General features: G+C 43.9%; 1 long non-coding RNA gene across 2 annotated transcripts in view; it reads right to left on the bottom strand.

Annotated features, from left to right (window-relative positions):
• The window catches only part of LOC118541308 (uncharacterized), a 52,326-nt gene extending 32,882 nt beyond the window's left edge, over window positions 1-19,444 (bottom strand). For both annotated transcript variants that reach the window (XR_013444845.1, XR_013444844.1), the window contains exons 1-3: window positions 19,272-19,444; window positions 18,428-18,526; window positions 17,037-17,139 (exon numbers count right to left, since the gene is read on the bottom strand). This is a non-coding gene — a long non-coding RNA (uncharacterized LOC118541308). The remainder of the gene's footprint in view (window positions 1-17,036; window positions 17,140-18,427; window positions 18,527-19,271) is intronic.
• Between the last annotated feature and the right edge of the window lie 5,892 nt (window positions 19,445-25,336).

Here is a 25,336-nt window from a genome sequence, read left to right as displayed (position 1 = left end):
AAAAAAAAAAAGAGCCGGGGCGCCTGGGTGGCTCAGTCGTTGGGCATCTGCCTTAGGCTCAGGTCATGATCCCGGGGTCCTGGGATCGAGTCCCACATCGGGCTCCCTGCTCGGCGGGAGGCCTGCTTCTCCCTCTCCCACTCCCCCTGCTTGTGTTCCTGCTCTCGCTGTCTCTGTCTCTGTCAGATGAATAAATAAAATCTTTAAAAAAAAAAAAAAGAGCCATAAAGCTTTAAAAAAATAAATAAATAAAACAGCATTTCTGGGGCTCGGAGCCTGCTTAAGATTCTCTCCCTCTCCCTCTGCCCCTCCCCCCCATCCCTAGAACAGCATTTCTAAGGACAATCTATAGATCAGCGCTGTTCAGATTTTAATGTAAATATGAATCCCCTGGGGATGTTGTTGGAATACAGAATCCAATTCAGTTAAGTCAGAGGTGGGGCCCAAGATGGCAATTCTAACAAGCTCCTACCTTGGAAATGTTGATTTTGGCTGCTTGGGAAATGGGGTCAGGAATTTGACATTAGCTCCCCGGTGGTTGTGCACTTTTTAAAGGGACTTAAGGAGAATTATCCAGAAATTAGGCCCATCTTTTCTTTAATGACTAGAAAATCCACAGCACTGTGTGTATTTGAGTTAAAACCCAAGAAAGTCAAGTTCCATCCAAACAGACGCTAAAATAGCACATCCAGTCCCGTGGCAAAATTACACCGTCAAAGGGAACTCGTATTTGCTGGCAGCCTTTCACCTGTCAGGCGAGCACAGCATGCTTTGGAGACATCATTTCTTTTCATTTTTCCACATCACAGAGGAGGCGCCTGAAGACAGAGCCTCTGCTCAAGGTCGGAATCACAATCCACCTGCCTGTCTCTATCTGCTACTTTTATTTATTTCTATTTTTATGTTCTACTCTAATCATCTCATTCCCCTCCAGGTGGTAGATGGGATTGCTATTCCCAACTAGTTCTTCTTCTGTATAACAGGATTACTCATCCTTTTGATCATCATGGGGGAGAAGTACATGGCCCCCACTTACTTGACTTTGGGTTTGGCCCTAGGACACACACTGACTAATGGAAATGTGAGCAGATACGGCGCCGACCACCTCCAAGCCGAGGTTTTAACTGCGTTGCGTGGTTTGGATTGGGCTCCTGCTCTCCAGAGAACAGCATGTCCCAGCTGGAAACTGTTCCTTCAGCATTCCTTGTAACAATAAAAATTTGGACACCACCTATTGTCTATTAAAGATAATAATTATAAAGACACAGGATATGGAAGAATAGACCATGTAAAATTTAAAAAAAAAAAAAAACTAGGATTGCAGCTTTGGGAAACTGCAACATACATAAGCACGGGGCTGGGGGGAGGACAAAAGGGAAATATACCAAAATATAATCCAGATTTTGTTGGACTCCTGGTTAACTTTTAATCAACTTTCAGATTTCAAGGCAAAACTTTGTACAATATACCATCAGACTGGAGAAGCCAGGAGCATGCCTTGCAAAAGTGAGGATGCCACACCTCAGAATTTTTTCTTTTTATGTGCACTAAAAACTCAGGGTCGCCAAGTTACTAGCAATGTGACCTTGTGTAAGTTAACCACCCTGCCTGTGTCCTCATCCATAAATGGATTTAATAATATCAACTTCTTGGGTTATTTAGCACATTAAATAGGGTAATATATATATATAAAGCACCTGACTTATACATGCATTCAATGAAATACCTTTCTTTCACTACAGCTAGTAACACAGAAAACGGATGTTAATTAGATCTGTTATAGAAAGGAATTTATCAGTGAAGCATTAACCAAAGATAATATTCAAGGCAATTTAAGACCCTCAGCAGTCCAGGAACTTATTAGCTACAAGCTGATTCTACAGCACACACCCCTTTTAGGGACCCTTGATTACACTGAGCCCACCCAGGTAATCCAGGATAATCTTTTCTTTTCTTTTTTTTTTTTTTAGTAGGTTCCACACCCAACATGGGGCTCGAACTCACGAGCTCACGGCCCTAAGATCACATGCTCTACAGACTGAGCCAGCCAGGCGCCCCCAGGATAATCTATTTTAAAGTCACCTGAGTAGCAACCTAATTCCATGGGCAACTTTAATTCCCCTTTCCTACTGAACATGTTCACAGGTTCCAGGGATTAGGACATGGACATCTTTGGAGGACCATTATTTTACCCAGCACACTGTGGGATTTCACGTATAATAACTCAATATTTAACCAACTGGCTGATATCATAGATTCCCACAACAGAGCACAAGGTGAACCACTCTCTTCTGATCTTATACTCTGATGTTCCCTGTGGTTGATCAACATTCAGTCTCTTAAATCAGAAAAGCACATTTCTGTAAGAAGTGTCCTTGAATGAATGAATGCTCTGCATCTATTCAGCCCTGCCAAAGGGCCTAGTGTGAGGGCCAAGTCTGATGGAGAATCAGCCACAGTCCCTGCCCATGAAGCACTCACCAACTCGGGGGAGAGGGGAGACGAAGTGAAATCCCAGCAACACTGAAATCAGACTTCTGAAGTTCTGTGGAGCAGAAGCTAAGGTTGTGGGTGAAGGCTTTACTGAAAAAGGCATTTGGGTTAAATGTGTATGGAAGAAAAGAGAAGCAAGGGGCTGAAGGCATGGAGGCTCAGCATGGTGTGCCAAGGGTGTAAGGAAACAGCCCCCCTTGGCTGGTGAGCACAGAAAGGGGCAGAGCGGGCAGGTGCCTATGAGCTGCTTCTGATGGGCAGTGCAGAAGTGCGCCATTTACAAAATCAGGAGAGGATTGTTCCCAGGAGAAACCAGAAAATGCATTGCAACAAATGGGGGACAAGGAGGAGCAGAGGATAAGACAGAGGCAGGGGAAAGAGGCAGAGAACTTTTCTGGCCACCACCAAGTGCCAGTCACTGCATTTGTGCAAGACTATAGAAGGAATGCATGGAAAAACCATAAGGACCAAGAATGACGGTGGTTGCCAGGGGCTGGGAGCAGGGGGCTGTGGGAAGTCCGTGCTTCACGGGGACAGAGCTCCAGTTTGGAAGCCGAAAAGGGTCCTGGAGAGGATGGTGGTGATGGGTGCCCAACAACGTGAGGGTACTTAGTACTAATGAATTACATACATAAAAATGGTTAACACGGTAAATTTTACATTATGGGCGTGTCACCACAATTTTTTTTAAATTGAAGAAAAAGAATAGGAATGGATGGAACTTGAGAAAGGAGTGACTCTGCTTACCAATTTCTCCTTCTAGTAGCCAAATATTGAAAAGTGGTGTTGTAAGATAAAGTAAAAAAAAAAAAAAAAAAAAATCCTACAAGAAGCTTGGGCACCTTCGTAGGCCAAGGAGAAGAACCAACAGTAAGGGAAAGAAAGATAATATGGGACAGAGACAGTATAATTTTTAGAATAAATAAATGCCAGAAGAGGCAAGCGGAGTCAGAATCCAGAGAACACGTGGGTGGGGGGAGCAGCTTTGGGTAAGGGGTGGGGGACTCTCTTCTCCGGAGTGGGGTGAGTGGGGTGAGGTACCACAACCAGAAAGGGTTAGAAAGGGAGGGCTGGCTGTGAGACAGGAGAGAAGTCAAGGATGTCAGAAGGTTAGGGAGAAGAGAAATGGAGAACCCCAAAGTTTAAAAGCGAAAGAAATCTCTTTATCTGGGTCCCTGACCAAAATAGTAGAAGTCATTGCACAAGTCAAGGTTTAAACAGAGAATGGTTCGTCTTAGTTGCGGTTTTACCTCGAAGCGGCTCTGTTACCTTCGCTAAGTCAGTTCAACTTCTTAAAACGGCATCTTTCAAAGAAGGGGATTTGCTAAAATAATCCCACTGTCCCTTCCAGCTCTACATTTTAATGGTTTCAAGCAGAGAGTTTATCCTTCACAGTGTCAGCTTACCTACCCCAGCCCCCAGAAAAAAAACCAAAAAAAAACAAAAACGAAGTGGGAACAAAAGTCAAGGTGTATATCATTTAAATACCCTTGGGCTGATTTCACATCTCTCTTTTAATAGTGACAGCCACAACAAACAGATGGTTACTGCTGACAAGGGATGTGTCATTACAGTCCTAATGATAACTGATGTTTTTACAGCTCTTGACTGTTCATAGAGCACCTTCACGTATGAATCATTTGCGTTCTTCGGTGAAACTGGCGTGGCTATAGTCTTCTTCTATCCATTTTCCAGTTGAGGAAACTCAGCCTTACAGGTTGGTGAAATGCCCAGGGCCCCAGAGCAGATAAGTGACAAACCCAGGACTCGAATCCAGGGACTCAGGACTCAAGACACACGATTTAAAAAAACAAAAATTGTTTCTTAGGGGCGCCTGGGTGGCTCAGATGGTTAGGCGTCTGCCTTCGGCTCAGGTCATGATTCCAGGGTCCTGGGATCGAGCCCCGCATCGGGCTTTCTGCTCAGCAGGGAGCCTGCTTCTCCCTCTCCCTCTGTCTCCCCCCTGCTCATGCTCTCTCTCTCTCTCCGTATCTCTGTGTCTGAAATGAATAAATAAAATCTTTTAAAAAAAAATTGTTTCTTAGATGCTGAGACACAGGATCTAAGATTTCCCACTTGGTGTCACAAGCACAGAGAATGCAAGGGTCGAAAGAAATTTGCAGGGATTCATTCTTTCAATTGAGCCTGGCAAATAGTTCATTGAAATGCAAGTACAACCTTAATTTCCACATGATAAATGACAGGAATCCAAAGGGCAGAGATGGTCAAGGATTAGAATTCAGCTGTTCCAATGTCCTAACATTCTCAGGATGAGAACACGGAGGCCTCCCCTGGGACAAACGGCTTGCGGGAGGCCAAGCCAATACTAGAACTCAGAGCTCCCACCAGGCCTAGGGCTCTTGGCACTGGCCAGGTCTTACGCAGCTTCTAAGAAAAGTTAACAACAGAACTGCTCCTTAACACTGAAATGGTTCCAATTTAAATAATATGAGGGGCTCATTCTCTCCTTTTTACACGTGCAAACCATATGGATGCTGCCTATTAATGTCCTAGATTTCTCTGGAGCAAATTCTCCTCACAAATGGGAGGGTTTGTAATGAGTCATGCCTCCTTTTAGTACAAAAGAGAAGTAAATGTGTCCAGTAAGGAACCCATCTGAGAGAACTTTAAATCAACTGAAAGTGCCTCCATTACCATCTTCTACCTAAAAAGTGTTTTCTAGACAAATTAAAATTGAAAAACTAAAAAAAAATGAAATGCAAATATTTTGAAGAGGACCATATTGTCTAAGTAGTCCCATTTTCCTCCTTTGGCAATATTGTAATGAGTCAGCAGGTGCTTCACTACCAAAATTACTTTTATCATGAAGCTGAAATATACTGAATGTTTCAACAGAAGACTCCACGAGGAGAATAGATGAGGACATGAAAATGATGTATATTATGAAACTGCAGATCCCACCTTATACGTTTTATGCAGAAAAAAATAGTATGAGGCTTCCGTTAGACTATAAAGGATTCAAGGACAAGTATGTCAAAGGAAGGGGAGCCTGTCTGAGGTGAGCAGAAATCTCTGATTTTCTTCCTTCAGGGCCCTTGGGAGCATCATGGTAAGACATGCCAAGAGAAAGGATTTCTGAGGAAAATAAGTGAGCAAAACTTTTTGGTGAACACGCTAATGGAGGCTAATGTGACAAATGGGCAATACCCACATTTGTCCAGTTCTAGAGCTGTAAGAGGAAGACTGAGATATTAGGCCAAAGGCTATTAAAAGGCAGAGTGAGGTCTCCAGTTTCACAATGTTTCAGGGATGAAGTTTTTACTAAAGGAGGAGTGCTCCCCCAAATACATAGCCAGGTTTCTCCTCAAAACGGTCGCACGAATTTAAAATCAAGGGGACAGGAAGCTGAGGTCAAGACCCCCAAAGGGCAAAGTTTAATCTCCCACAGTGTTTCAGGGCCAAAAAGACAAAAGATCCTTTAGGGTTTCAATCAAAAGCCTGGAAGAACCAGGCCTGAGGAGCACAGGCAGCCATAGCTGGACTGAGTCTTCCTAAAACTGCAACCTGGCCTTGACTTAGCTCAACTCCCGATGGCGCGAAGGTGATCAGCTCCTCACTATATTTACCTAACAGAGGAAAAGGAGGAAATCCTCTCTGGAGGAAGATGTGGTGTAGAACTAGTAAGATTCTTTCACACAAAATTGCTTGTTATAAAATTAAATATTATGATAATATTATGGCATGAGAAAAATTGCAGGAAAATGTAACCAATATTCAAGAGAAAACAAAGACAACAGATGCAGACTCACAGATGATCCAGATAATGGGATTCAGTAGACAAAACCTTTGAAAGAATTAATTGGTCAAAGGAAATGAGAGGAAAAAAAGAGGAAACGGATGGAAAGGTGGAGAATTTCAAAAAGGAACTAGAATCTATGCAAAAAAATCAAATGGACATCATAGAAAAATAAAATACCTTAATTTAAGAAAAATATAATGTCTGAAATAACTCAGATGGGTCAATTAGCAGGGTTGGGTTTTATAGCAGACTAGACATAGTAAACTTGGAATATAAGTTAATGGAAAACACCCCTAGTAAAGCCCAAATAGAAAAGGGGAGGGGCACCTGGTTGGCTCAGTCCATAGAGCGGACTCCATCTCGGGGTTGTGAGTTTGAGCCCCATGCTGGCTGTAGAGATTACTTAAAAATAAATAAAAAATTAAAATTTTTTTAAAAAATAGAAAAGGGGAAAGAAAGGAAAAAAAAAAAAACATATCATAAGGAACATGAAGAAGTCTCCTGCCCATGTAATTGGAGAGCCAGAAGAAATTAGAGAGAGAACAGGGCAGTAGCAGTGTTTGAAGAGACAATGGCTCGGAATTTTTAAAAAAGATTTACTTATTTTTAGAGAGAGAGAGCATGCAAGTGGGGAGAGGGGCAGAGGGAAAGGGAGAATCTCCAGCAGACTCCCCACTGAGTGTGGAGCCTGACTTAGGGCTCAGTCTCAGGACCCTCAGATCATCACCTGAGCCGAAATCAAGAGTCCGATGCTTAACCGACTGAGCCACCCAGGTGCCCCGAGAATTTTCCAATACTGATGAAAGACATCAACCCTGGGTGGTTCAGTCAGTTAAGTGTCTGCCTTCGGCTCAGGTCATGATCTCAGGGTCCTGGGATGCAACCTGGCATGCGGTTCCCTGCTCAGCAGGGAGTCTGAATCTCCCTCTCCCTCTGTTCCTCCCCCTTGTTTGTGCTCTCTCTCTAAAATAAATAAAATCTTTTAAAAAAATGTTTTTAATACCAGTAATAGTTTTATGGTGGAGTTTACTGAAATCAGGGGGAAAAGCCACAATCTTGGCATTAAGACTGATGGAGTAGCAGAATAAGATGGGACTCTAGAGGTGAACAGTCCAACCCTCATGTTAGAGAGGCCAAAACTAAAGCCCAGAGCATTAAGAACGATGTGCCCTTGGGACGCCTGGGTGGCTCAGTCGGTTAAGAACGATGTGCCCAGCACCCACAGCTATTTAGAAGCTGACTAGAAACCTGAACAGCATCCTTCTAACTTCTAGTCCAGCCCTGTGATGCTCGCACCAGGCCGGTCCAAGGTCAAATCTAATAAAATGTGAAAACTCTCTGTGTAATGCTTTGATTTTAATGAATATATATTTTCACTGATAGTGATGGAAAATCACTGCTAGTGATGCAAAATACCACACACCAGGTGCTCATTCACTGACTACGTAGATATGGAGACCCAACATCATCACTGGGAAGAGCTCCTACACACACACACACACACACACACACACACACACACACACACACTGACCCTGGTCACTCTGTGAACCTGATGTTCACAGGCAGAGCAGAAAAACATGTCAGAGAGGTAGAGAAAGGTATGGCCAAGGGCTATCACTTAAACCCCAGCAGTCAGGCTATTTCTGTGTGTCTCAAGGCCTTTCTCCGTAACATGGGTAAGAACACGCATGGTGAACAAAGGAAAATATCCCACAGTGCCCTCCCTAGAGGTAAAGAAAAGACAACGGCTGACCCTCTGCATAGATTCTTTATCACCAAAGCACATGGTGTCCCCTCAGAACACGTGGCCTTTTAATTTCCCACAGATGTTTTGGGGGAAAATATCACCCGTCAAATCTGAGGCATTGTGATTAGCTAAAACAGCCATACCTCTTCCTCTTTAGGAAATTCATTAAGACTACATTGTTTTCCTCCATTACCTTTTCCTGGTCAAATACATGTCATGTTTTTGTTTACTTTCATTGTCAAAACACAGTCCAAGACCCTCCCCCCCCACACATACAGCTGGGCTGCCAGACAGGCAAAGCTGACCTCTGTGGTCCCAGATCCCAATCTCTGTACACAAGCCGCCCTTCAGAACACCCAAAATATTGACAGTGAGCATAACAACAAGAAAATTTTGCTATCATTAATCGGGAACAAAAATATAGTTATTTACAAAACCAGCAAATCAGTTCAAATATTTTCCAATGTGGGGATTAGTATTCAAAGGACAAGGGGGCCCCTAACACCATTCAGTGGGGCATCTGAGGCTCCTGCTAAACCTATCACCTTGAATTTGTTAGTCATTTTCCTATCATAACCTTCTTCAATGTAAATACTTCTTTACTAATAATCCCTGGTAAAACCCAAGTCACTGTTCTGTGTGGTTGTTCCAATAACTCAGCTCTATGCTTATTCATGATTTCCGTACAGCTCTTGCTAGTATTTTAACCTTATGCGGAGGATGTGTGTTCTCGCTCTCCCTCTGTCTCTCTCCCTCTCCCTCCCTCGCTCCTTCCCCAGAAATTATAGTACGTATAGGCTATGTATTTATACATCAGTACATATAACTTGGGAAGGAGAATTCACATTATGCAACATGTCAGGAATAGAGTATATAAAACTTTTTTTTTAAAGATTTTATTTATTTATTTGACAGAGAGAGACACAGCGAGAGAGGGAACACCAGCAGGGGGAGTGAGAGAGGGAGAAGTAGGATTCCCGCTGAGCAGGGAGCCCGATGCGGGGCTCAATCCCAGGACCCTGAGATCATGACCTGAGCTGAAGGCAGACGCTTAACGACTGAGCCACCCAGGCGCCCCTAGTATATAAAACATTTTACACTACTGTCTAGGCTATCAAACTAGCTCTTGGAAAAACAAAACCTGAATACCTGCCAATATCATCTCAATTAGTATCCTCTTTCAATCTGTTAAAATGCCTTGATTTGCTCAACTGGGAATAGTTAAAAATATTGATTTTTCTTTCTTTTAATTTAATTTTATTATATGTTAGTCACCATACCAAAATATTGATTTCTCTAACTCAAACTAGTCATGGCCTTCTAAAAATACTCAACTACGGCCATTTGAATTTACGTTATTTTAAGCCAGCAGCAAAGACAATACAGAGATTCAGTAAGAAACTGATCTATAAATAGAGTACAGTGAGATATGATCTACATCGTTCGTTCTCTACAAAATAAAAGGAAAAGCATGCCATAAGAAAAAATGCTAAGAAGATATTTGTTAACGTAAGTGAAAGTTCTCTTTTCACCCATAAATAGTAACACATCTGTTATTTTGACAGAGGATTAGTCGGCTTGTGGATGTTTCATGCCTCTAACTTGTATCAGTGGCCAATCTAGGAACGGCACAAGGCAGGAGGCAAACATGTGAGAGGGATAAGGGGTCTTTAGGCCCTTCAAGTGCCTCCTATTTTATGCGTTTTGGTCCCTTCACAGTTCACCTGTATTTCTAGGATCAGTAGAAATGGGCTTGAAGGAGGAAAAATTTAGATCTGTGTTCTTTACTTCTAACAGCTCTAGTAACACATACAAATTTGTACTAAAACAAAGTTCTGGAGAAACTCAAACGGACCCAAGGTTACTCTACTACCTCTGGAAGTCAGGGTCACTTCATGTATGTTTTTCTAAGAATATTTACCAGTATACACTTCATGTATATTTCAACCAAGCTCCTGCACATATATTGTAACCAAACTTCCTCTTAACGTACACTAGTCCTTAAAAAGAATCCTTGAATAGGTAGTACATCAGAAATATTTAAATTCAGGGGCGCCTGGGTGGCTCAGTTGGTTGAGCATCTGCCTTCGGCTCAGGTCATGATCCCGGGGTCCTGGGATCGAGCCCCGCATCAGGCTCCCTGCTCAGTGGGGAGCCTGCTTCTCCCTCTGCCTGCCGCTCCCCCTGCTTGTGCTCTCTCTGTCAAATAAATAAATAAAATCTTTAAAAAATAACCCAATACTTAAATTCAGGTTTCCACTCTGAATAGTTTGTAACAGCTGCAAAAGCGCACACACATTAAGATTGGGTAAACTACTACTGCTTCTCAGTACAAGATCTTCAATTTTCACCCATGGTGAGGAAGAACACAGATGAACAACCCCCATCAATCAGATCTCTCTTTTTTTTTTTAATCAGATCTCTTTTCATTTCCTGACATTCTCCTTCCCCCAAAATGCCTTTTAAATTGGGATGCTAGGGACAAATCAATGGCAAATACTAAAGCGTGTGTCATAACAGAAGGTCCCCAATGCTCAAGGGTATCCACGGCAGTTTCCAGAATGAGGAGGAAAGAGAGGTTTCCCCGTTCTCCAGCACATTACAGCAGCTTCCCCATCCTACAGCATCAATGGTATCTCATCAAGGCCAAAAAGAAACTGGGGCTGTCTTAAATATGCTTTGGATAAAAGGATAAGGACAGAGGACTCGGCAGGAGAATCAAAGGAGGATGCTAGGAGACATGGGACCATCTTAGCTGGACTCATCTTAGATGCAATTAGATGCACCTGGGGTCAAAACTGTCCTCCCTGCTGGTGACCCAAGTCATTAATCACATATCCCTGCTCCCAGGCAAATGCAGTATATTGCTTAAAAAAAAATGGCTGCAATTATCCTCCTCTATCTCTGCTCCTTCCAACATGACACAGCTCCTCCCTTCAAGAGATGGAAATCTATTTCGCCACCTCCTGGATCAGGGCTGGCTTTGTGACTTGTTTGGGCTAACAGAATTCAGAGGAAGTAACCTTGTGGCAGTTGCAAGCCAAGGCCTCAGGAGGCTTTGTGTGCGCCCCGCACTCTTAGGACCCTGCCACCCACGGTGTGAAGAACCCCGGGCAAGCCTGGTTAAAGAGTAAAAAAAAAAAAAAGTTGGGGCACCTGGCTGGCTCAGTCGGTAGAGCATGTGACTTTTGGATCTCAGGGTTGTCAGTCTGAGCCCCACGTTGGGCATAGAGATTACTTTAAAAAGGAAAATTTTTAAAAAACTATATGTAAAGAACTGAGGCCATCCTAGAAGAGCCAGCGCCCTCCCCCCCCAACTCACCCAGCAGACAACCTGCCCAGATCTAAAGAATTGCCCGGCTGAGTGCTGTCCAAATTGCCAACTCACAGAATCAAGAGCTAAACTAAATGCTGGTTGTTTTAAACCACTGACTGGGGCGCCTGCGTGGCACCTGCCTTCAGTTCAGGTCATGATCCCGGGGTCCTGCTTGGCAGGGAGTCCGCTTCTCCCTCTCCCTCTGTCCCTCCCCCCTGCTCGTGCTCTCTCTCAAATAACTAAATAATAAATAAAAATAAACCACTGATAAAATGATATTGTGGTGTTTTGTTAAGCAGCAAAAAGCTAACTGCTACAGTAAGGAATGGATTCACTCAGTGAACATGTAGTAAATGCCTTCATATGTGAAGTAGTACTCTCAATAATTACTGGGGGCACAAAGATTAATAATGCAATCATGCCGACACTTAGGCATCTCCTCCGATGACGTTAAAAGAAGGGTGAATAACAAGATCTACTCAGAGGATAGGAAGGCTCACTCAAAGAGGTCACTTTGGAGTTGGTTTTTAGAGAAAAAAAATAGGAAGTCACCAGTAGACAGGAATGGACATCAGAAGTAGACAAGAAACAGCCATGTGCAAAAGCACAGATGCAGGGAAGAACTCAAGGAATGTTCTAGGAATGGCAAATAGTTTAGGACAGATGGAGTGTGGGGAGGACATGGCAGATGACGGAACAGGAAAAGCAGGTTGAAGGCAAATAATGAAGGGTGTCACACTGTAAATCATGCTAAGGAATCTGAATGCCTCTTGTAGGCTATAGAGAGCTACAAATCACTTTTGAGTAGGAAATGACATGATTAAATCTGTGTTTTAGGAAAGGCAAGCTGATGACAAGTGAGGGATTAGAGGCAAGGGCAAGACTCAGGGAGATCGGTTGGAAGTCTATTACTACAAATCCCAAAGGGGACCTGAACCAAACTAAATATAGCTTCTGAGCGGGACAGGGGCCGTGTGGGAGGATGGAGACAGTGCCAAGATTTCTACTTCGGGATCCTGGATTAATGGTAAATACATTAATTAAGGCAGGAAAGCAGAGGAGCGGACTGAAAAGGAACAACACGTGTGTTTTATAAAGGCGCCTATGGGATATCCAGTGGGCGATGTCCAGGAGGCAGGTAAGGATACAGATCTAGACCTTCTGTTGAAGGACAGGTGGTGAGAGCAGGAGATAAAGACCTGGGGAGCCTTTTGAACACAGGGCAGAGGGAGAGGGACAACTCAAGACCTAAGAGTGAACATGAACGCAGGGCACCGAGGGGAAAAAATATAGGTGGAGAAGAGAAAAGGATAACAAATGGCAGAATACCAAGAGGCATTGATATTTCAGAGGCAAAGGAAAGAAGGAGCATCGACCAGTGGCAACCCTCCTTGGGAATGGAAGAGCGGAAGGATCATTCAGCAAGCATGGATTACGAATTAAGGAAAAATGGATACTCATCCATTTTGCCACATTCCTTCCTCTAGCCAAGTCATCACCAGGCTCTTCCCTAGGGTTCTTCCCACTCCAGAGGGGCCCTGAGGACATAATCAGTGTTAGGGGGAGACCAAAACAGGGGCCACTTTGAGTAACAGCACCTGTGTCCATGTATCTTATTGAAAAACACGCTTCTTCAAACCCCTTCTCTGGCACCTGCTGCAGCGAAGAACATTCCCAACTTTCATTCTTAGGGCACTTATTTGAAATGAGCTTATAATTAATATACCGCATTTTCCAAACAGATTGCCTTTACATATTTTCAATAACTAAAAGAGAGATTTTAAAAAAATAACCCCGAAGTAGGCAAAAGCTTTATAAACAGAACACAAAAAGCAAGAGCCATAAAAGAAAAGGAAAATCCACCATTGGACTTCATTAAAAATCATCAAAAGATTGCACGAAGATAGTGAAAAGGCAAGCCACACACTGGGAGAAAATATTTGTAATAATACGTGTATCTGACAAAGGACTCCTCTACAGAATAGAAAAGAACTCAAACAGAAAAAAAAAAAGCCAACTCAAAATCGGACAAAACATTTTAACAAAAATTTCACAAAAAGATATCAAAATGCCAGTAGGTATATGAAATGGCATTTAACATTAGTCACTAGGAAACATAAATTAAAACCATAAGGACCACCTCACACCCATTAGGATGACTACTATCAAAAGGGAGCAGAGAGGAGGACACAGAAAAGGAAAGAAAAGAGAAAAAAAGAAAAAACAGAACAGGGGCACCCGGGTGGCTCAATTGGTTGAGTGTCTGACTCGATTTCAGCCTAGGTCGTGATCTCAGGGTTGTGGGATTGAGCCCCGACTCTGTGCTGGATTTGGGGTGCAGGCTGCCTGGGGCCTAGGGTTCTCTCTTTCTCTCTCCCCCTCTCCCTCCCCAACTCACTCACGTGCATGTCTCTCTTAAAAAAAAAAAAGGAAGAAAAGAACAAGTGTTGGCAAGGATGTGGAAAAACCAGAACCCCCTCCACACTTTTGAGAATGAAACATGGTGCCATAGCTATGGAAAAGAGTATGGTGGTTTCTCAAGAAATTTAAATAGAATTACCATATGACCCAGCAGTTCCACTTCCAGGTATGTGCCCCAGAAAACTGAAAGCAGGGTCTCGAAATATCTGTACACCCCTGTTCAGAGCAGCACTATTCACAATAGGCAAAAGGTGGCAGCAACCTAAGTGTCCGACAGAAGGATAAGCAAAATTTGGTATATGCATACAGTGTAATATCATTCAGCCTGAAAAAAAATTCTGACACGTAACACAACACGAGTGAATCTTAAGGACATTGTGCTAAGTACAATAAGCTGATTACAAAAGAACAAGTACTCTGGGATTCTACCCATATGAGGTACTTCAAGTGGTCAAATTCAGAGACGGGGGCACCCGGGTGGCTCAGTGGTAAGCGTCTGCCTTCGGCTCAGGTCCTGATCCCAGGGTCCTGGGATCGAGCCCCACATCGGGCTCCCTGCTCAGCAGGAAGCCTGCTTCTCCCTCTCCCACTCCCCCTGCTTGTGTTCCCTCTCTCACTGTGTCTCTCTCTGTCAAATAAATAAATAAAATCTTTAAAAAAAAAATTCAGAGACAGAAAATAGAATGGTGGTTGCCAGGGGCTGGGGAAAGAGAGACCAGGGACTTATTGTTTCATGGGCACAGTTTCAGTTCTGCAAGATGAAAACCGTTCTGGAGATGGATGGTGCTGATGGTGGTTACCCAGCACAGTGAATGTGCTTAATGCCACGACCGTACATGCAAAAGTGATCACCGTGGTAAATCTTACGTTATGTGTATTTTACCACAACTAAATTTTTTTGAAATTTTAAAACCCACAGGGAGATACCCATTTGCCCCCCCCACCAAAAACGGCTGAAGCTAAAAAGACCCCCAAAACCAAGTGTTAGCGCAAGTACGGATCAAATGGAACTCCTTACACCACTGTGGAATTTAAATTGGTACAATCACCTTGGCAGGCTATTTGGCAATTATCTACTAAAGCTAAATAGAAGCCTCCTCTACTACCCTGCAACTCCATTCCTAGGTTATGTGCTCAAGAGAAATGAGTGGGCATGTGCACCAAAAAACGTAAGCAAGAATGTTCATAGCAAGAATGTTCGTAGCAAGAATGTTCAGGGTCACCTGCATGGCTCAGGTGGTTGAGCCTCCGACTCTTGGTTTCAGCTCAGGTCTGATCTCGGGGTCATGAGATCAAGCCCCGCGTCGTCCTCTTCTTCTTCAGCCTCCTAGTCGGCTGGAGATTCCTTCCCCTTCCTTCTCCCCTCCCTCTGCTCCTCTCCCCCACCCCCGCATGCTCTCTCTCTCTCTCTAATAAATAAAATCTTTAAAAATAAAAAAGAATGTTCATAGCTGCTTTATTCATATTAGCCACACACTGAAAACAACCAAAACTCCAACAGAATGGATAAACAAATGTACTATGTCCATATACTAAAACTGCAAATCAACAATAAACTAGAATGAATTACTACTACACACAATAACATGGGTGAATCTCCTAGATATTATGTTAATGTGAAAGACATACACAAGGATCCCTTCTGTAACATACTATTTATATATGGAGCTTAACAGGAGACAAAACTAATGGATGGAATTTTTTAAAATCACAATGTGAAAAAAAAAAATCGTAATATGGCTACCTTCATTCAGGTTAGAAGCAGGGTAAAAACTAACCAGAAGGGGAAAGAGGAGAAAATCGGGGGTGGTGGATGTGTTCTCTATCTTGACATGGGTGTGCGCACGTGTCAAAATTCACTGAGCAGGACACGTTGGAATAATGCATTTTACACTTTATTGTATGGATGCCATACCTCATAAAACAAAATATCTCTACAGCACCTCATGTCTCTACAATGAGATTGGTAGGATTCAAAAACAGAATAAAACCTCAACTTGTTGCTCTCTTCCTTTCTGCCCTAGAAGATTAGACCCTATTCCTATTAGAAGCGTTAGAGAGATGATTAGTTACTTCCCAGGCTCCGGAGTCAGATAAGGAATCTAAGTCCCACGCAGTGCAAACTTACGTGCTCCTAAATGTCCACGAGCTTTCCTGAAGCCACTCCCTATCCCTGGGGTCTTTACAGTAAGAACCTCTCAGTCCTTAGTGTAGCCTATACTTTCTGAGTCAGAGCTCCCAATTTGCCTTCTACTGGTTAAGTGTCCAATTTGGCCTTTTTAAGCTTCGGGAACAGCATCTGACTTTGTTTTACATCCTCACTGGCAGGGGCTAATTAAATCCCTCTTCGGCCGTAAAGGCAGAATGTCAAAAATCACAAGATATCACCACATTCCGGCATTATGATGAATGCATACACCCCTAGGAAAGAGAAGGCTTCATTCTCTTTAACAGCCATTTTGATGCCTGTCCCTTAACAGCCAATATAGTAATAACTTTAGCTTCCTTCTGAGAGCATCATGAGCCATGGCCCACCATTCTAAGAAGATAAAAATCCACAGAGATGGAACCCCCCTTCTTCTACCATTCATAACACTGTGCTACCCAGCTATTGGAAAAGGGCCTTAATAGGCAAAACTTTGTATTTCAATGATCCTCAAAGGCAAATTCTTTTAAACTGCGTCAAAATGAAAAATGGTCTCAATTTGACTGCCTTTGATCCCATATGAAACCTGCCATTAATTTAGTGAAATGGGTGAATTATGAAGGTACGTCGCGTATGTTCAGCTTGGTAGAAGAAAACGGAAAGATGGTTAAAAAAAAAAAAAAAAAGGCTGGTTTAAAAGCAGCAGCCTAATGCATCCATATTCTGATAAGTGGTATGCCAAGTCAACAGTGAGAGGTAGTTTTTGTCAAAAGCAGATGCGGTTATGTCGGCTCAACAGGGTGACTTGTTAAAAGTGTCCCAAATGAAATTATTCCCCCAAATTGGCCGTTTTATACAGTTTCGTTAAGTGTTTTTCAAAGCAAGTATCAAACAACAACTGGTTAAATGTTAAATGCAAAGCCACACGGTCACAACAGAAAAGCAATGCTTCTTTTAGGAGAGTAAAAAGTAATGCAATAGAACGACACGCAGGATTTTATTTAAATACATTGTCTAGAATAGAATAAGCCATTTTCTCCTTGCAGAATACCTCAAAATAGGTTTCACTTCATAAGAGTCTATATAAATGTCAAGATATTGGAATGCAATAATTATAAAGCCGCCTAGGTGTATTAATTGTTCTACATACCTGTGGTTTTTCTGATTCCTGTACTAGCTTACTCATGTATATTCACTCTTATTTTTCAGAAGCCACTTTGGAAAGCTCCCGTTTTTGGCTTCCACACTGCCACCTGTAGACATAAAAAAGAAATAAGCCTTATGTATTATTCATCAACCACGCATCTTTTCTAGGCAACTAACAGGGACAATTGGGAAACAAGTAGCAAAATATTTGCTCCAAGAGATAAAAGTGTTCTTTCTCCTCTGTGGAAAATTTCTAAGGAGTCCCTCTTCCCCAATGGTTTGGTAAATTACTCAGATATCGAAACATGCATTAAGTCTCAGATCAACACCACTCTCTCTGATCAGTTCATTAAAGAACGAGATGGAGTCACAGAACTCATCCACATGCCAACCTACAACCATTTCAAGATCTGCCATTTCAAATCAGAAGACAACCACTCTGTTAATTGGGTAATTAAGAATTCCATAAATTACCACAAAGAAGAAAAAAGAGGGAGAGATCCAGGCAAAGGGTACTTTCTCACACGGTCATAAAATGTAAAATGTCTCTTTAGAATAATAATATCAATTCTAAAATGAACTGGTGCTTTCTCCGTTCTAAACAGCAGTTAGGTGGGGTTATTTTCATCATAATGCCCTACTCCCATTTTGAATGTGAATGTAGAGTGCTGAAAGGTCTTTCAGACACCCCACAGATTTCAATACAGGTAGGTCTTTTTTTCTTTAAAAAAAAAAAAAGTCAGATGAATCAAAATCTATGAGCAGAACAAGCAATAAATAAAAATCCACAAACTATCAGTTAGTCAAAGGAGCCATGAGATGTGAGGGATATGTGTGTGCCCGCGCGTGTGATGAGAGTCAGAGACAGACACACAGATTCTAGAGTTAATTGAGAATAACAGACCAAACCAGGGTGTGTTTTGTGTAAGAGAGAGAGAACAGAGAGACAAAGATTATCTCGGGTTAATTGAGACTAACAGACCAAACCTGTGTGTGTGTGTGTGTGTATGTGTGTAAGAGAGAGAGACAGAGAGAGATACAGATTCTAGAGTTAATTGAGAATAACACACCGCGCCGCGTGTGTGTGTGTGTGTGTGTGTGTGTAAGAGAGAGAGACAGAGAGCGATACAGATTCTAGAGTTAATTGAGAATAACACACCGCGCCGCGCAGCTCTTTACCTCCTCGGAGTCCCACAGTCCACCGAGAACAAGTGCCCCAGCTCCAGCACCTTAAGCCAAAGACGCAAGCACCACCCCCACCCCCACCCCCAGCTCCACCCCCACCCGCTAGGCGAGCTAGCGCCAGGAGCCACCCAGCCAGCATGCCCGCCGAACCCGCAAATCCTGCGGACTTCTTTTTTTTTTGGCCCCATCAGAGATCCGTTCCCCACTTACCTGCAATTTACTTTAACGCCCCGAAAGTCTGGCTTGCTTGAAAGAATTGCAGCCAATCCAAGAAAATCAAGTCTCCTGGAGCCACTCTCCTCCTTCTCCCTAGGACGGACATTCACACACACTCACACTCCCTTCCTTCCCGACCCCGAACACGCGCTGGGCCATCCCAAGAGGCTCGTTGGGGGCCCGCCAGCGACCAATCCTGCTCCCACGTGCCTCCATTAAACCCTCGTCCAAACGTGCACAAGGCGCCAAGTGCATGTGCACCGTCCGCCTTCGGAGATAAGTTCGGCAAACCCCATCCCACCCTCCCCCCCACCCCACTCCGGCCCCCGAAAGCGCGAGCGAGCGCGCGGGCTCAGGCACCCGCCCGGCAGACAATACTCCAGCAACTCCTGCCTTCCCCGCACACGCCCCGGCTGGTCCTGCCACCACTCTCTCGTTTCCCCAGGTTTCTACAGTCCCGAGGGCCCCGAGCAGGGGGCCTCCGGATGGTTGCTGGGTGTAGACTGCGAAGAGAGGAGCGACCTGCGCGCACCACCGAGATGGGGGGGGGCGGTCGCAGTCCTCCGAAGCCACTCCGGGGCTCGGCTCTCGAGGAGGGGGTGGAGGTGGGGACTGTGAGACCCGAGGGGGAGAATCCCCAGGGAGGCAGCTTCTCCGCACCTCTTCCCCACCTAGCACAGCGCGCGCGCACAAGCGGGCACACCAAGGGGCCGTGCACCTTCCCGCTGCCCCCGGACCTGCCCGGTCCTCGTCCCCGAGCTTGGTGGCCTGGACGCCAAGGCGTCCGGCCTGCGGCGGCCCTGGAGGGGGCAAGAGCGCCGCGCTCAGGGGTGCCCACCTGCGCGCAGGGTAGCCGAGGCGGCCGGTGAGCCGCCCGCTGCGCCGTGTCCGCTGCAGGAGGAGGTGTAGGCGGCCTGAGCCCCGGACTCCAAACGTCTCCTCGCTGCCCAGCCGTGCGGTCCTCGCTTCCTTTCCTCCCTGAGGGTGAGCCTCCCACCTTAGCCCGCAGGTTCTGCCACCGTCCCTCTGCCCGCGGGAGCCTGAGCTGTCCTCCCCGCCCCTTTCCCGCCGCCCCGCGCAGCGCCGCGCTCCGCCCCCCGCCCGCCCCTCCCCGCCCGGGCCCAGCCGGGGGCTGCGGGCCCCGGGCCTCGTGTCGCAGCTTCCCACACCCGGGCGGTGGGGGGTGGAGGGGTTCCGCCTAGACCCCGCGCTCCTGACCCGCTCCCCTCTCCCGCGCCAGCGGCGGCCACCCGCGCTCACCCCGCGGTCAAGGGTGTGGGCACCGCGCGCGCTCTGCCCTCGCTCTTCCGGCGTCTCCACTCCCCGCAAGGCACCTTCCACGGGCCCGAAGGGTGCCTCGTTTCTTGGGGGGGAAGGGGGTTGGTGAAGCGGGGTGGAGTGAGCAAAAGAGAGAAGGCAAAGAAATTAGCATGTCAGCTGCCAGGGGATACAAGTTGCTGCCTGTGCCTTGTTTCTGTTACATTAAATACCTGGATGTGCTGCTTTCCTTGTTACGACCGCAGCAATATTCAGAGGAGGCATGAATATCAGATTTCCAAGCTAATTGGTTGTAGGGGCTTTTTAAAAATTTAATGATGCAGAAGACAACCGATTCACTCTTTTTAAAAAGTTACTTAATATATGTGGCCACATTTCTAATTTTAAGTAATAGCAAAATATAAATAACAGAACAGCTGTGTTTTACAGAAACAGATCCAGTTTGTATGTGTTATTTAAGCCCTCTGTAATTATATTAATTGGGTTCGTTTTAAAGTGTATTTTAGGTATTTCTTAAGAAAATGAGCTCAGAATTTAGGGATTAGGAATCCATAATTTATAATTTGGCTTTTTGCCATTATTCTAAAATGCCAATTTCATGGAAATTATTAAATGTGGTTATGTAGAAAAATGGATCCTTTTTCTCCCGAGTTGGCAACATTCTTAGATTTGGCAAAGGACGGATTTTTTTTTTTTAAACGAAGAAATAATAAAATTCTCATTCATTTTCTAGGGATGGGATATCTGGTTTAGCAGCTTTTTCTTTAGTGTTTCTCTCTTTGAGGCAAAGTTCCTTTCTGCTTCCTCTTATATTTGTTTTGTTCAAAATTTTCCCCCTAAATATAAATAAAGCTATAGATACCATGATTTTTGAGCCTTTGTTTTCCTGAAGGGATAGGGAAATGAATTATAATCAATTATCAAAGTCAACTCCAGGCTCCTGATACTAAGTTTCACACTGATTAACCCTGTTTTTCGACTGCTTTTAGTAATTTAACCTAACACTTGAGAACCAAGAGTGGTTTTTTTTTTTTAAATTCCATCCCTAGAAGAATGAAATGCACACTTTTTAATTAACATTTTGAACGAAAATTAAATTGACTAATGAAAAGCATATTCGTAGTGCATTTGTTGCTGGGTAAATGAGGACAACGTGGATGATAAACAGCATTCTGAAGAAGAGGCTCTGAAGCAAAGAAAACAGTCTTTAGAAAAACTGATGATCCCCTTTTCAAGGCAAGGATAACAAATACCAGTAATTATGCAAAGAAGGACTGCTGCCTCTCTTCTCTCTGCTTTGGTTTTGTGGCTGGGCCTGCATTTATCTCTTTTGATCATCATAATAAAAGTAAAGTAATTCAGCATTCCGGTGACATTGCTTAGTAAATTAGCAATTTGAAAATGCTTTTATTACCTAATTAATCCAAGTAAATGCCTCCGATAAATCCGATTTTACTCTTACATCTTTTTTTTTTTGGTGCCTCGGGAGAAACACTTTGTGTGAAATAAAAACAGCTAAGGCTAGCTCAAGAACAATGGCCAGCCAGACTCTTTTGGTGCATGTGTGTTGCAATAGAGTTGATATTACGTGACCTTTGGGTCTTCAATGATATATCAGATATTGGTTATGAATTGCTCATCGGCTACTTGTTTAATGAGTTCCAGTGTGTTTGCTCTGCCTTGCCCATTCCCCAGAAGCATATTTTATTTCTTTGTGTCTGCCTTACTGAATCTACCTTGGCCTAAACTATGTTCATTGAACTTCCACCAAAGAATCAGATCCTAATCCATAGCTCACTTGACAAGCATCTTTGTCCTTCAAGTGAAGTTTCCCTTGAGGTCTTCGGTAAAAATCCAGCATGATTAACCATCCAAAATTGGAAAGAATACTTCGTCAAGCACGGTTCTGACTAAGAGATAACAATCAGATTTCTCAAAACCAGGAGGGTGTGTCCCATTTGAATAAAAAGAAGAAACAAAACTGGCAAATCCGTTTTGTTCAGGTCAAAAACTAAGCCAACAAAATCACAATCCGGATCCTTTCTAAGCCTGAATTATGCTAAGAGATATATAAAAAGCACAATCCAAATAACTTCATCTGTATTTTCTTTCACCACTGCAAATCCCTTGCTCCACTGACCAAATACCATTACATTTCACGTTTCCCTTTTAGTTCCCGTGCTATTGAGAATTTTTCACTAATCTTTAAATAAGAAAGTTTAACCAGACACTCCTGCTGTCTCCAAGGCATCCTGTGTCACCCTCCATTTGTTTTCAAAAGTTTTTTTTGAAATGTCCATGCCATTGGTAGGGACAGATCTGAACATCCCATGTGGACCCATGGAGAGAGAGTTCTGATGACCAGTCCAAATTCAAAACAGTGAGCTTGAAACAAAACACGAGTTTGTTGTAACAGCTTAATCCTTTCTGATCCTTACCCCGGCACAGAGTTCTGGAACACACCAGCTTACCCCTCTTGAGCAATTTTCTCCTGATAATTATTTTAACAAATTTTTTGGTCATTTACTCTTTGGGCTGTGTTATAACTAACTCACAGGGAGCCGAACATATTATGCATAGTCTTCTCTCCTTTCTTTTCTGTGATAACTGAGGATTGGAGATCATTTATGGGGGTAAGGGTAGATGATAGGATAGCCGTTTTGCCAGAGTCTCCTTTTCTGGCTCTAAAAAAAGCATGAACTGAGTTTCTCCACCTTGGTTGATTGGGATTAGTGAGCAGCATCATTGATTCAAATTTGCAGAATACCAGACTATAATTGGTCTCCTGGTGCTAGGAAACTATGTCACCAATTATCACACAAGACAATGACAGAGACAATAGTACCCATATAATGCTCAGATTGAAATGTTGATGCTCTAAGCTAAGTTACTTAAAATGTGTGTGTGTGGGGGGGGTGTATATGTATAATTCAAAGCTAAATATAAACCTGAATACTTACAATAGATCCTTCAGTTATGAAACTCTTGGTAAGCTCTCTTATGGTTTTTGGGTATGTGATAAACTAAGGAGTACTTCAATATTTCCCTTACTCACAGGAAAATACCTTTTTTTGAAATTTTATTAATTTATTTTAAGTAATCTCTGCACCCAACATGGGGCTTAAAGTCATAACCCTGAGATCAAGAGTCCCATGTACTTCTGACTGAGCCAACCAGGTGCCCCCGAGAGTAACTTTTTCTGATCCAGATCTTCCCATAAATTTCCCAGCACTAAATATTTAACCATATCATTCCATGATGGATGGAAGGAAGGAAGGAAGGAAGGAAGGAAGGGTTAAGCCAGTGTGATAGATCTGGTAAATACATGTATGACTCAGTAGCACAACTGATAGGCACACCAGATTAGTCAGATCATAGTTTCCTCCTCCGAGGACCATTTTGTTTTGGTCTGTTTCATGGCTGCCGATCAAAACCTTATTCCTCGACATAGACAAACATTGTTGGCCACTAGATGTTGTGGGTGGAATTGTGTCCCCAAAAAAGATATGTTGAAGTCCTAACCCATGATACCTGTGAATGTGACCTTATTTTAAAATAAGGTCTTTACAGATGTATTTAAGATGTAAATTGAGATGAAGTCATACTGAAGTAGGGTGCGCCCTTATTCCGATATGACTGGTGTTTTTGCTGGAAGAGACACAGACACAGAGAGAAGTCAGCCATGTGAAGATGAAGGCAGAGGTGGGACGGAGTGAGGTTGTCACAAGCCGAGCAACACCTGGGACTACCCAAAATGGAAAGAGACAGAGAAAGGATCCTTCCTCAGAGGCCCAGCCGATGCTTTGATTGTGGACTTTTAGCCCCCAGGACCATGAAACAATAAATTTCGGTTGTTTCAGCCATCCATTGTGTGGTACTTTGTTACCACAGCCCTAGGAAACCAATATACCAGGGAATCATCAACTCCTGGTGATGCCAGCCCATAATCTCTCATATCCAGCACAGAGTAAATGTTTACTTGTAGAATGTTTAAGAATGATAGGCAGAGGGGCTCCTGGGTGGCTCAGTCAATGAAGCATCGGCCTTTGGCTCAGGTCATGATCTCAGGGTCCTGGGATCAGCCCCGCATCGGGCTCCCTGCTCGGCGGGAAGCCTGCTTCTCCCTCTGCCCCTCCCCCTGCTTGTGTTCCCTCTCTGGCTGTGTCTCTCTCTCTGTCAAATAAATAAATAAAATCTTTTAAAAAAAATGATAGGCGGAGTCATCTCTGTACATGAAAGACAACAGCGGGGTGGAATCATCCAGGAATTGGAAGGAATCTTGAGCATTTATCTAATCTCATGGTTCCCCCAAGATGGGACTTGGCCACAACTAAGAATCATAGTCACAGAATCTTAACGTGTCTAAAGACGGTTGGAGATTTTTCTCTTCCTCTGAGATTACGTGATACCTAGGTGGCATGACTTAAAAATGTGCAGGATGGGGTCCTCTGCACACATTGCACTCCCAACACCCCACAGGCCCCACTGATTCAATCCTACCTCCAGTTGTTGGGTTATAATAGCTTCCTCCCTTTGTGTTACAGCGTTTGGTCTTCAGTAATCCCAAATTAAAATGTAAATGAGTCTGGAAGACTTCCCAGCCTGAACTCATGTCGGTTCCCAACTTGTGTGTTTATCAGTTCATCATTCTATCCCCCCCACTTTGCCTAGTAGAATGCTGAGCTCATAGAGTATCCTCCATAAATATTTGCCAAGCTGAAGTGAGAAGCAGAGATTAGCAGGAGCTCGGTGAAGGTTAAAGCGGAGAAGAGGAGGCAAAGGAAAGCCCAAGGCAAACTTAATCTCAGAGCTCTATATAGAAGTCCTAGACTTGACTCCGATCGTGACACGGGACTGGAACATAGGAGTGACAGGTCAGCTAGGAGCTTTATTCTCTTTGCTCCTCCCAGACCGGGAAGCATTTGTGACCCTAAAGGGTAGTGTGGAGGCAGGGCGGGAGGCTTTGAGCCTCTCTAACACCCTCCACCAGCTCTCAACCCCTCTCCAGCCATTTCCCCTAAAATACCTAAACTGAAGAAAAATAATGTATTTGCAATGCAAATGAAACCTCGAGCAGGCCCCAGCAGGACTCCCTATGCCCGCCCCCACCTCCAAATTCCAATTAGATGCAGGCCCCTGTGTCCTTCCTTAATGGAAATGCTGGAGCTGCCCCTGCCTAGAGAGGAACTCATTTTGCAATGTATGCCGGGGACAGACCCCGAGATAGACCCATAGTCACCATCAGAAATCCTCCCACTTCATATACCATCGGTAAAAGAGAAACAAATACTTTTGAGAGAAGTCCGCACCAACTTGAACATAAATAGAGCGGTGCTTTAGCCAGAAGTGCCAGGAGAAATAAAAAGGAAAGCATCGTCATGGGGCGCCTGGGTGGCTCAGCCGTTAAGCGTCTGCCTTTGGCTCAGGTCATGATCCCAGGGTCCTGGGATCGGGCCCCGCATCGGGCTCCCTGCTAGTGGGAAGCCTGCTTCTCCCACTCCCACTCGCCCTGCTTGTGTTCCCTCTCTCACTCTGTCTCTCTCTGTCAAATAAATAAATAAAATATAAAAAAAAAAAAAAAAAAAGGAAAGCGTCGATTCTCTGAAGAAAGGAAAACTGGAATAA

This window comes from Halichoerus grypus, chromosome X, assembly GCF_964656455.1.
Source record: "Halichoerus grypus chromosome X, mHalGry1.hap1.1, whole genome shotgun sequence".
Lineage (NCBI taxonomy): Eukaryota > Metazoa > Chordata > Mammalia > Carnivora > Phocidae > Halichoerus > Halichoerus grypus.
This window is presented reverse-complemented; position numbering and strand designations above follow the sequence as displayed.